Source organism: Rattus norvegicus, chromosome 9, assembly GCF_021556685.1.
Source record: "Rattus norvegicus strain SHRSP/BbbUtx chromosome 9, alternate assembly SHRSP_T2T, whole genome shotgun sequence".
Classification (NCBI taxonomy): Eukaryota; Metazoa; Chordata; class Mammalia; order Rodentia; family Muridae; genus Rattus; species Rattus norvegicus.
In genome coordinates this window covers 18,622,441-18,634,396 of record NC_141542.1, presented here as the reverse complement: position 1 = coordinate 18,634,396, position 11,956 = coordinate 18,622,441, and positions in this window count along the sequence as shown.

Genomic DNA, 11,956 nt, shown 5'->3' with positions numbered 1-11,956 from the left:
CCTCTGGAAACAGGAATAGAGGAGCAGTCAGTGGCAGGAACCTGCTTGGTTCAGCCTAGGCCCAGAACCTACCTGGGCCCCGAGCATATTTGAAGAAAACCAGAGGCATACAATTTTCTATTTCCTGACTGTGGCTTTTTTTGATTCGAAGCTCAAAATACCATTTTGTTGTTGTTGATTTTTAGTTGGTTATTTTTCATTTCGAATTCAAATGTTATTCCTTCCTTGTTTTCCAGAAACAAGTCTGAATACCATCGCCCTCCACCTCTGCTATAAAAGTATTCCCTTCACCAGCCATCCACTTTCCCAGCCTAGGCAGGACCAAGGGCTGCTCATTCCATTTGTGCCCAAGAAGACCATCCTCTGATACACATGCAGATCGAGCCATGGCACAGTCCCTGTATAGTGGTTGGGTACTGGTTTAGTCTCTGGGAACTCTGCTTGGCAGCCATGGTTGTTCTTATGGGGTTGCAAGTCCCTTCAGCTCTTTCAATCTTTCTGTAATTCCTCCAAATGAGGTCCAGTTCTCAGTTCAGTGGTTTGCTGCTAGCATTTGCCACTGTATTTGACATGACCTGGCTGTGCCTCTCAGGAGACATCTATATCCAGTTCCTATCAGCCTGCAATTCTTAGCTTCATCCACCTTATCTAGTTTGAAGGCTGTATATGTATAGGCCACATGTGGGGTAGACTCTGAATGGACATTCCTCTAGGCTCTGTTTTAAAGTTTGCATCCCTATCCCTTCAATAGGGATTCTTCTTCTCCTTTAAAGGAAGGAGTGAAGAATCAGCATTTTGGTCATCCTTCCTGAATTTCATTTGGTCTTTGAATCTTGGAGAATTTGAGCATTTGGGCTAATATCCACTTATCAATGAGTGCATACCATGTGTTTGTTTCTGTGATTGGGTTAACTCATTCAGGATGATATGTTTTAGTTCATTCTCTTTGCCTATGAATTTCATGAAGTCATTGTTTTTGATATCTCTGTAGTACTCCATTGTGTAGATGTACCACACTTTCTGTTTCCATTCCTCTGTTGAAGGGCATCTGGGATCTTTTCATTTTCTGACTATTATAAATAAGGCTGCTATGAACATGGTGGAGCATGGTAGGAAAAGGCAGAGTTCTTCCCAGAAAAGTCATACATGATTTTCACCCTGACATATGTGAGTTGAGGTGGCATCGTATCACAGAGTCAGCACACCCAGGATAAGGACACAGAAGCCACAGATGACAATGATAAAATGGACTCCCTCCTGAACTTATGGACCCATTAAAATTGAGGTTTAGCTTAACCTTAGGCCATTCCACTCCCTGCCCATCCACCTGATTTTTATGTTTGCTCTGAGAAAAAGATCAGAGTGTAGCCCCAAATATCCTCATGATTGGACTTGGAAATTCCGGAAGAATGATATTGGAGAAGGGATGGCTATGTGGTTACAATGTGGTAACTAGTTTCTGACCAGGAACCTCGTCCTTAGCCAATGGGGACTTTAATGCCGGGCTTCCTGCTTGTTCCAGTGCAGGCTAAGACTTCAGGGTCAGGCCAGCTCCTGAGCCCCACACAGGGCTGCCTGCATACCCTTGTGACTGCATTAGAGCCAGAGTGCTCTCCACCCTATCTTCTTCTCTCCTCTTTGTCACAGCCATGGTCCCCAAGAGCACTTGTCAAACACATTTATACATCTATCTCTATCTCAAAGTCAGGTTCCCAGAGAATCAATCCCCATAGCTGACCATAAATGAGGATTCACTGTGTGTGTGTGTATATATATATATAGTATTTTAGAACACAGAATGGGGATTCTTGGTGAAAGCTTCATGGACATGTATTGTAGAACTAGAGTTTTAAAAAGGTTACTCATTGTCAGAGTTTGGATATTCAGGGCCGGATGTGCCTGAGGGAGAGCCAGAGATAGGACTTGCCAAACCAGCTATCAGCCCCAAGGACATTGACCATCTATAGCCACCCCCTCCCCTTCCTTCACCCCCCTGAGTGAGATGAGCCACCCTACCTGCCTGCCGAGCTGCTAGAGAGCACGTACTCCTTGCTGATGTAATTCCGCGCCGAAAGTAACTGTGCACCATTTGAATTGACCAATCATGTGTAACCGCACGAATGCCCCTAACCTCCCCTATACAAACCCCCGAGTTTGGAGGCTCGGGGTCGATTCCTCTGTCTCCTGTGTGAGATACGTGTCGACCTGGATCCCGCTAAGACTCGGGATCTCGTTTAATAAAGCTACCTCTTGCTGTTACATCAAGAATGGCTACTCGTGATTCCTGGGGGCACCCCAGCCCGCGATCGGACCGAGAGACGGGGCTCCCCGATTTGGGGTACGCTCTTTCATTTGGGGCTCGTCCGGGATCTGAGCGTGACCCCCCCCCCCGAAACCCGAATGCCACTTGGAGGTACGTTAGTGTGAGTGCTAGAGAGCGGCCGCTGTGTGTGAGTGTGTGTGAATTAAGTCTTGTAGTCTGTTTTTCAGTACCGGTTTAAGGTCTTGGTGCACTGTCTGGGCAGAAGAAGGATTCCTGCCCTGTGCACGGGTGGAAGAAGGATTCCCACCCCGTAGAAAGCTACCTTGAGAGTGCACTGTCTGGGCAGAAGGAGGATTCCTGCCCTGTGCACGGGTGGAAGAAGGATTCCCACCCAGTAGAAAGCTACCTTGAGTGTGCACTGTCTGGGCAGAAGGAGGATTCCTGCCCTGTGCACGGGTGGAAGAAGGTTCCCAACACCGAATAGGCGCCTGTGAGTAGATGAAGGATTCCTACTCCGAATAGTCTTTTTCTTTCTTTTTCCTTTTTAGAAAGCGCACAGGGGGACGCCCCAATCGCGCAGGTTCTGGGACGCATGAGAACGTTCCACGAGCTGAATTTTGCAGGGAGGACCCGGCAACTGACAGTCAAAAAGATCTGACTGTGTTTAAAATCTTGGACCGACGACTGTGTTTGAAATCATGTTTTGCTTTGTTCGTCGAAGAGTTTTACTTGGTCCCCTTAATGCTTAGTGAGTAAGAAACTTAATCTTATGGACCCTGCTCTAGTGGCGGTGTGTTGGTTGATAGCCAAAGTTAATTTTTAAAACAGTGTTTTATCTGTGCTTGTGTTCACAGCCAGCCTAGATAAGCTACAGAAAGATTTAAATTTTGCTTGGGAGTAAGGAATCTTAAAGGCAGAGTTTCAGCCGTTTTGACATTTAGTGCGTAGCTGCCTAAAAGAAATGCTGTCAACAGGCTATCAAAAAAGAGAGAGAGAGAGAGAGAGAGAGAGAGAGAGAGAGAGAGAGAGAGAGAGAGAGACAGGCTGTGTTAGAAATGCTACAGGAGGAACTATCTGAAAAGGCTGAGAGCGAGGTGGGAGAGGACTATAAGGAAAACAAGAACAAGAAAGGAATTTCTGACATTTGCTCACAGTAGGAGAGCGCTCATTTAGAGAAGTTCTTTAAGGGAGCCTGCCTTATCAGGCGGTGGCCAAGGTCAAGATTAATGTTTTCTTTTCCATGGGCCTTTAAACCCAGTGAGACAGTTTGGTAAAGGGCTGCTACTGAGGTCCTGATAGCCCCAGGTGAATTGGTTACGATTCTTTTGTCAGCCACCTGGCATCTAGCACCCAGGTTCTAACCATCTCTCCATCCTTTGGTTATACTCCTTGAGGGAAAAATCTAAGTCTAAAGAGATAGTCGATAACAGATCTGCTGCCTCTCTGCTCACCTTTCCGTTTCATAGACAAAGCTTGTGCTTATTTGTACAATGGCTTTTTGTCCAAGAAGGCCTCCTGGTTTAGCTGTGTGACTAAATGCTGTTTGCCCTCTTCATGCTTGTTAGTAACTGTTACAGGTTTTCTTTACCACTGAGGAAAGACAGGATCCTACTAGAGGCCAGAAAAAATGTTCCAGACACGGATAGAAGGCCCTCACTTCTGCCTGCTCTCTTCAGACGCCTGAAGGTAGGGAGTGCTCCAGGTCTGCCGCCAGGCTCCAAGGGTGGGTCTCTGAGGGGCTGGAAAATGCCCCACCAATCTGGCTAAGATAAGGAAAGGATATGTAGAGAAAGTTACAGAAACTTGAAGGGTTAAGCTAAGTCACTGAGAGAGTTATTGTAAGTTGCAGAGAAAAATAGCTGTAGAAGAAGGTGCAGACAGAGAGATTGAAAAAAAGAAAGAAAGAAAGAGGATAAAAAGAGCAGGCAGCTAGGGAAGAAAAGAGACAAAAAGAAGAAGAAGTTAGAGAGCTAAAGAGAGATAAAAGATGAGAGAGGAACATATACTGGCCACAGTAGTTAGGGAACCTAGGAAGATAGTACCTGGCAACAGAAGAGAATTCCTGGCTAAAGATCAGTGTGCCTAATGCAAACAAAAAGGACACTGGGGCAGGGACTGCCCAAGAAAGAACAAGAGGGGCCACTGGAGAGCTTCTTGGTCCTAGAGTGCTGGACAGGGACCCAATGCTCTGTGCTCCTATGCCCCCCAGTGGGCCAATATCCAAAGACCTTGAGTGCAAGGGGCTACTGGCAACAAACAATACTTATGGGCTGCCCGAAGAACAGTGGACCTTGGCGTGGGCCGGGTAACCCACCCACTAATTCATGGTCATCCCTGACTGCCCCTATCCCTTGCTCATGAGAAAATTGCTCTCCATATTGGCTTGCGTGGGCTGAAATCGCTGGGTGAGGCCATGTGTATGCATATCTACAGACTGTGAATGTGGAGCTTAAGACCTGTCTCAGTGCACCAGTACCTGATGCTGGGAGGTGTGTGGCTTAGCGCTGTTCTGCTTGGAACACACCGTTCCTGCCAGCCGGGCACTGGCAATTATCACCCAATCCAGGACTTAAACTGTGATAGAGTGGCTGATGTTTTGCCTTTAAATAGAGTGTCCCAAAAGATGGGACCACTGGTCAGCTGCCTTGGACTAGGTTCTTAACCGGTTGGGGACAATCTGGTCACCTTGCTGCCCAATCCAGACCTAGAGCCACCACAGCACGAGTGTCAAGCACTGACAGAAGCCCATGGGTGGAGGAAAGACCTCTGCAACTGGCTGATTGACCCCTGCTGAAAGCCGAGGACCTTGTCCACAAACGAGAACAGTTCTCTTCATGAATGAAGGTCAGAGACAAGTGGGTGCTGCAATGGTGGACAACACGATGTCATCTGGGATGGCTGAACTTCTACCCCCCAGCACATCAGCACTTCAGATGCCTTTACCATCTCTTGGATGCCCTGGTGAAGCCAACAACTGCAAGAGACGGCCTCGATAGTCATCAAGAAGATACTGGAAGAAATCTTCCCCCAGTCTGGAGTACCCAAGGTAATCTGGTCAGACAACAGCCCTATTTTCATTGCCAAGGTATGCCAGGGTGTGGCCAAGTATTTAGAGGTCGATTGGAAATTACATTGTATCTACAGACCTCAAAGTTCAGGACAGGTAGAGTAAATAAATAAAACTCTAAAAGAGACCCTGACCAAATTAAATTAACCATGGAGACTGGCGCAGACTGGGTGACACTCCGTCCCTCTTGCTCTCTTCAGAGCAAGAAATACCCCTTCCAGATTCAGCCTTACCCCCTTTGAGATCTTATATGGGGCCTCAGCCCCCCTGACTGTATTAGATGATGTTACTGAACCAACACGTCATAGTGCCATAGTAATAATGATTTGTGTGCAAGGCTAAAAGACCTACAGGTGATACAGAAAGAAATCTGCTCACAGCTGACAGCACCCTATGCCCTGGAGACCCCTGAGACATCCCATCAGTTCCAGGTCAGAGACTGCAGCTACACTGAGCCCAGACACTCGAGCTTCGCTGAAAAGGACCATACCTGGTGCTGCTGACCACCCTGACAGCTGTCAATTCTCAGCCCTCACCAGTCGTGTACTAGCTGTTGGGGCTGAGAGCTGGGACCTAGAGGGAAATTCAGTCATGTTTGTCCTGGGTTCTATCAAGATAGGTGTGGGATAGGCTTGATTTCCATTACAAATGATGTAACATTGCATATGTTAGTACTCTTAATACTTCTTGGGACCGTGCCTCAGGGATCACAGTCTGTATAAGCTTAGAAGTTCTAAAAGCTAGTCATGACATTGGTGTATAGGCTTAGATAGTGTCCAGATTAGAATCCTCATGTTAAGACAACATTACCAAGCTGTTATGCTAGATGAAGCTGAGTTCTCCATGAAGTTCTAAGATTAGAACTATTAACAAAAAAGGAGAAGGGAATGTAGAACTAGAGTTTTAAAAAGGTTACTCATTGTCAGAGTCCGGATGTTCAGGGTCGGATGTGCCTGAGGGAGAGCCAGAGATAGGACTTGCCAAACCAGCTGTCAGCCCCAAGGACATTGACCATCAGTAGCCACCCCCTCCCCTTCCTTCACCCCCCTGAGTGAGATGAGCCACCCTACCTGCCTGCCGAGCTGCTAGAGAGCACGTACTCCTTGCTGATGTAATTTCGCGCCGAAAGTAACTGTGCACCATTTGAATTGACCAATCATGTGTAACTGCGCGAATGCCCCTAACCTCCCCTATATAAACCCCCGAGTTTGGAGGCTCGGGGTCGATTCCTCTGTCTCCTGTGTGAGATATGTGTCGACCCTGGATGCCGCTAAGACCCGGAATCTCCTTAATAAAAGCTACCTCTTGCTGTTACATCAAGAATGGCTACTCGTGATTCCTGGGGGCACCCCAGCCCGCGATCGGAGCGAGAGACGGGGCTCCCCGTTTTGGGGTACACTCTTTCAGTAGCTTTGCTAGATGTCTTTGCACTGGGATCTTTCCACATGACTTAGATATCCTTGCTATGGGGTCATTACCCGTCACCTTGCCATTTCAATTTTGTGTTTCTTTTGAATGCTAACGCTGTTTGACATAAGATCCAAGGATGAACTTCCATAATGGGCTATGGTTTCAGACTTGATTTACAGCCATGTGGCCCTCGGGTTGCTTGCTTTTGATCCTAGAGGGTGATTAATCTTTCCAGCAAGGCTTCCAGTACTTGATAGGATTGTGCTACATGGTGTCAGAGCAGAGTTATACAGAATTCATATGCTGGCCTTCCTCTGACAGTGCTTACCCTTGACAAGTCCTCAAACAGGGCAGCGCTTGCAGAAAAAAAAAACCCTGCAGGCAATAAATCATATATCTGGGTCTACCCCTGGCTCCTTGAGAAATGAAAGAGGAATATGGTCTTGGCTTACTGGTAGTCTTGTCCCAAGACTAGGGAAGGGGACTCCAGAGAGCACTAAGCCTTCTCCTCATCCATCATAGTCTGTATAGCCTGTGGCTTTCATTTGGTCGGTGTGGTGACCTTAAAATGTACTAGGTATTTCTGCCATGTTATGTCTCTATACCTACACATGACCTCAGGTGTACAGTCACATTGGAAACATAAAAAGCCTTGCATCTGAATTGTAAAATTCAATGTGTGTTATATTTAAAATACCACAATAATTGAGTGGCCATTGCTACAGTAAATATTATAAGGGGGTTCCTACCCAACCATAGATCATTTAGTTCCCAAATAAAAGACACAAAACTTTTAGATTTATAATAAGCTTTAAAGTACTAGAACTGGGCAGACATCAACGCTCCGTGCTATTTTTTCTGCTTCCCTGTCAATAACCCTGAGGTATAGCTTGCCATGCTCTGCCTGGGCCACGCCTGTTCTGACAGGCTGGCCCTCATGGCAATACACTCATGATCCACCTACCCTATGGGGTGGTGTCTCCTTCCTTCTCCTCCATGTCCTTTCCCTCTCCTCGTGGACCCTGCCTGAGCCCCCAGGCCCAGGGAAACTTTACTCTGTCCCTTCTCTTCTGCCCAGCGCATGTTGTAGGGATTTTATTAACCAATCAGGGATAACTTAGGAGGCAAAAAAAGAAAGAAAGAAAGAAAGAAAGAAAGAAAGAAAGAAAGAAAGAAAGAAAGAAAATCTGGTATACATGAGGATCTCCTTGTTTTGGAGCAACCAGACCTTAGGATACAGAATTTAGCATTTGAATATACAGCAGCAGCAGACACATTATAGGCCGATCTACTTTGTAGTTGGACTCAAAGCTTGGCTCTCACACCCATTGGATGTTCAACTGTGGAGAAGTTATTTTATCTTTGTGTGACTCAATTCCCTTATCTGCACAGTGAGGACGATAAGGAGTGTTAATTCACAGAGTTGTCTTGGGGACTGACGAGTTAATATATCTAGTATTTAAACATTAAGCACCATCTACTTTGCATAATTAATAAAAGTCTGTGGAAAGGGCAAAGTAATAAAGCCAGAAGAACATTTAATTTGGAAATGGGGCCATACAACTACATCTAATAACAAATTGAGAATCAGGGAATGGTGGAAGACTAAGGCCAGAGAATTGGGAAATCAAGGCCAGCCTGGGCTGCGTAATAAGATCCTATCTCAAAATATCAAGACAAGTCATGGTCGTAGTAATAATAAATCAAGAAATAGCCATTGTAAAGAATTTATAAACAGCAAAGCAGTGGAGCAGAGTGGACGCTGTGTGTCAAGTCCCTCTGCTGTCCATCTCTGGGACCAAGTATGCATCAGATCAGTGACGGGAATGGGGTGCTGAGAGCCTGAAGCAAAGGGATGCTGGCTGCATGGCCACATTTGAACAGTGCTAAAGCAGGACTAAATGCTAAGAAAAAAAGCCATATGCAAACCATGTAAATTTTAATGTCCTCCAGAAAGGCAAAACAACAATAATTTTACTGTTTGTCAAGCTGCTTGTGTCACCAAACTTCTAATATTGGTAAGGATGTGGAAAACTCTTGTGATGCAAACCAGTTACCAATAAGAAGAGCAACCACTGTTCTGACCAAGGTGACCTGGATGGTGTCAAATAGGCCGAGGCAGCCTGGACAGCCATCACAGTATGTTTAACACACAGATATCTGTCATTTCAAAGGGGGGATAGTGAAGCCTGACTTTTCCCCCCACTTTTTGCAAAACCAAGAAAACTAAAGCATTGAGGCTTATAAATAAAAATGTGCCAAGAAACTTCATAGAATATGCATTTCTCTTGTGTGTGCTCCTGAGTGTGTGTGTTTTGTTTGTGTTTTGTGTGTGTTTTGTGGGTGTGTATGTGTGAGTGTGTGTGTATGTGTGAGTGTGTGTGTGAGTGTGTATTTTGTGTGCATGTGTGTATGTCTGTGTGTATGTGTGTGAATGTGTGTGTGTGTTTTGTGTGCATGTGTGTGTGTCTGTGTGTATCTGTGTGAGTGTATGTGTGAGTGTGTGTGTGAGTGTGTGTGTTTTGTGTGCATGGTTGTGTGTGTGTGTGTGTGTGTGTGTGTGTGTGTGTGTGTCTGTGTGCACAAATGCTTCACTTATCTGCTATGGTGAATACTATCCCCAACTCAATTATGAAGTTTAGTATTAAGCTGTGAGTAGTATGTGGAGAGTGTTCACAAAGAATAATTAGGAGTCCTCTTCTGTTAAGTTGTCTGAGACTTCCAAATGCTGCATGCTTTGAGTGGGCCTCACGTCTCAGCATACTAATTCTATTAAGTACAATTCCCGTGTGTTTTTCTTAAACAATTTTCTATGAAAACCTTTAATAATTTTTTCTCCCATTCATTTTTTGTGGAGGGGACAAGGGTCTTTGTTTTGTTTTTTTTTCCTTTTTTCTTTTTTTTTCTTGCTTATTTTAGGTCCACAGGATTTTCTGTAGCTTTTGAGGAATTCCTAGACTTAGGACACTGGATCTGTATAGTTTAGGGAATTAACCAGTTCACTGAGCACATTTTTTCTTTGTTTGGTTTCTGTTTTTCTTTTGAGATCTCACTGTGGGAGCAGAGGAAGTCCTGAGGAACTGCAGCCCTAAGAGGATGTGTGTTGTAAAAATGATATGACCATGCCATGGACCCAAAGCCATTTATCCATGGGGAAAAGGCAAAGGCCCCCATACCCCTTGAGGCTCAGAGACATGACAAAGCCTTCTCAGGATGGTGTTGATAGTGTGTGCAGATAAAGTCTACTCTACCTTTCCCCCTGGCCCCATCTGGATATTTACAGCCTGAAGACTGCCAGCTGCAGAGACTGCTCCTACTGAGATTAGCTAAATCTGCCCCTTGTCAGTTACATATGCATAGTCCTCCCCTCCTTGTTTATCTGCATGTAATGCCCACCTCCTTGCTGCCTGGAGCAACAGCCCTGCTTCCTGGCCAACTCTATATAATAAACATGCTGAGCTTCTGGGATGCTGCATTTTCTCCAGCTCATGGACACAGCCTTCCCCATGTAAGTGTGTCCAATGTCATTCTTCATTTCCTCCTCACCCCTGGTCAGGCCCAAGTCCCTGGAGCCAGGCAAAGGACTTGGCAATCTCAGTCTGCTCCACTTCGAAGGAAGTGCTTTCTACACTGAAATCTAAAGCACACAGTGGGTTCAGCTCCCTCTCAAGTGTCTTTGGTGAGGGTTGGGGTGGGTGTGAGACCAGTTGCATTATGACTATTTCAGAAGAGTAAGGATTCACAGTTTGTTTTTGGTGAAGGTGAGCTCCCCAAGAGGCTATCATTGCCAACGTTTTCCCAAGTCACCTTCTAGGAGGTCAACTGACTCCTAGGTGAGTCTTTGGTTACACTGCTTCAGTTTTCTGTGGCTACACTGTCCAAATGGCACCCACTGGTCACACATGGCTATTTTAGATGAACTAAACTTAGAACTAAAATCTGCCTCTTTAGTCACAGCAGGCAAACCAGGAGGCAAACAGCCAGCCAGAATCCATAGCCAGAAACACAGCAGATATAGAATATTTCTATCATCTAGAAATTTCTCCTGGACAGAAGTGGTCTAGGTTCTTGGTGTCTGGTTTTTCCTTCAGGGAGAATTACTTGCCATACTAATATCCAACGGTTTATTTTTAAAGCAACTTTAACAAAATGTGACTTACTCATCCCCAAATTAATCCAGTTTAAGTCTACAGTGCAATGGTTCCCCATAAATCTACCCGAGTTCCCCATAAATCTACCGGAGTTCGTTGCTAGACCACGGAACAAAAGAACGAGAGTGTATGCAGTTATGTAAAATGGTATGCAACAGTATTGACCACTGCATAATTATACTGCACTACTTTTGAATTCTTCAAAATTCAGGCATTTTATTGATAGTTGTACAAAAATACATTATCCTAGAGTTGAGAAAATATACAGTATTTCATCTGGGCTTTTTTTTTTCATTGAGACTTTAATATTTTTGCATCTTTTCCTAGTATCGTTAGATTCTTTATAAGAGTTTTATTTTTTGGAGTTTTTTTTTCTTTTTGTTTTTTGGTTTTTTTTGTTTTTTGCCAATCTGGTCAGTATTTGATGCCATTTCAATGTTCTCAGGATTTTGATGAAAATAATACTACAATGATAAAGTGATACTCATTTTCTTGAGCCATTTACATATGTATATACACACATACATGGGAAGTTATATATACATATTTCTATGCTATACTGTGTAGAATAAAATTCTATTATACCTCAACATATACATTTTGCTCAATATGATATCTGTGAATGTTATCAGTCATGGGGAAATATTAAGAGCCTGAATAAACATGGACAATATTTGCAGAATGCACATAAAATTGAAGATGGTATATAAGCAAAAATGTGAAGTATATCACTTACACTTTCATATCGAATGCACTTTAAAATTTTTAATAGATTAAAAAATTTAAATCATGTTTACCCAGTTTCTTGTTTTTTTTTTTCGAAATGTGTCTCCTGGATGATTTGAATTATATATGCTGCTTAAGATCCTTTTAACAACAGTGACCTAATGCCTTAAATGTGTTTCTGATATTTCCATTCACTTGATCACTGTTCAATAATTGTACCATGTTGATAACTGTACTTTCTTTTTTATCACTTTAAGAATGTAACTTTCATGTGTGAGTATACACTTTTGATCCTAACACTTTGAAGGCATAAGCAGGTGGATCTGTTTTGTGAGATCG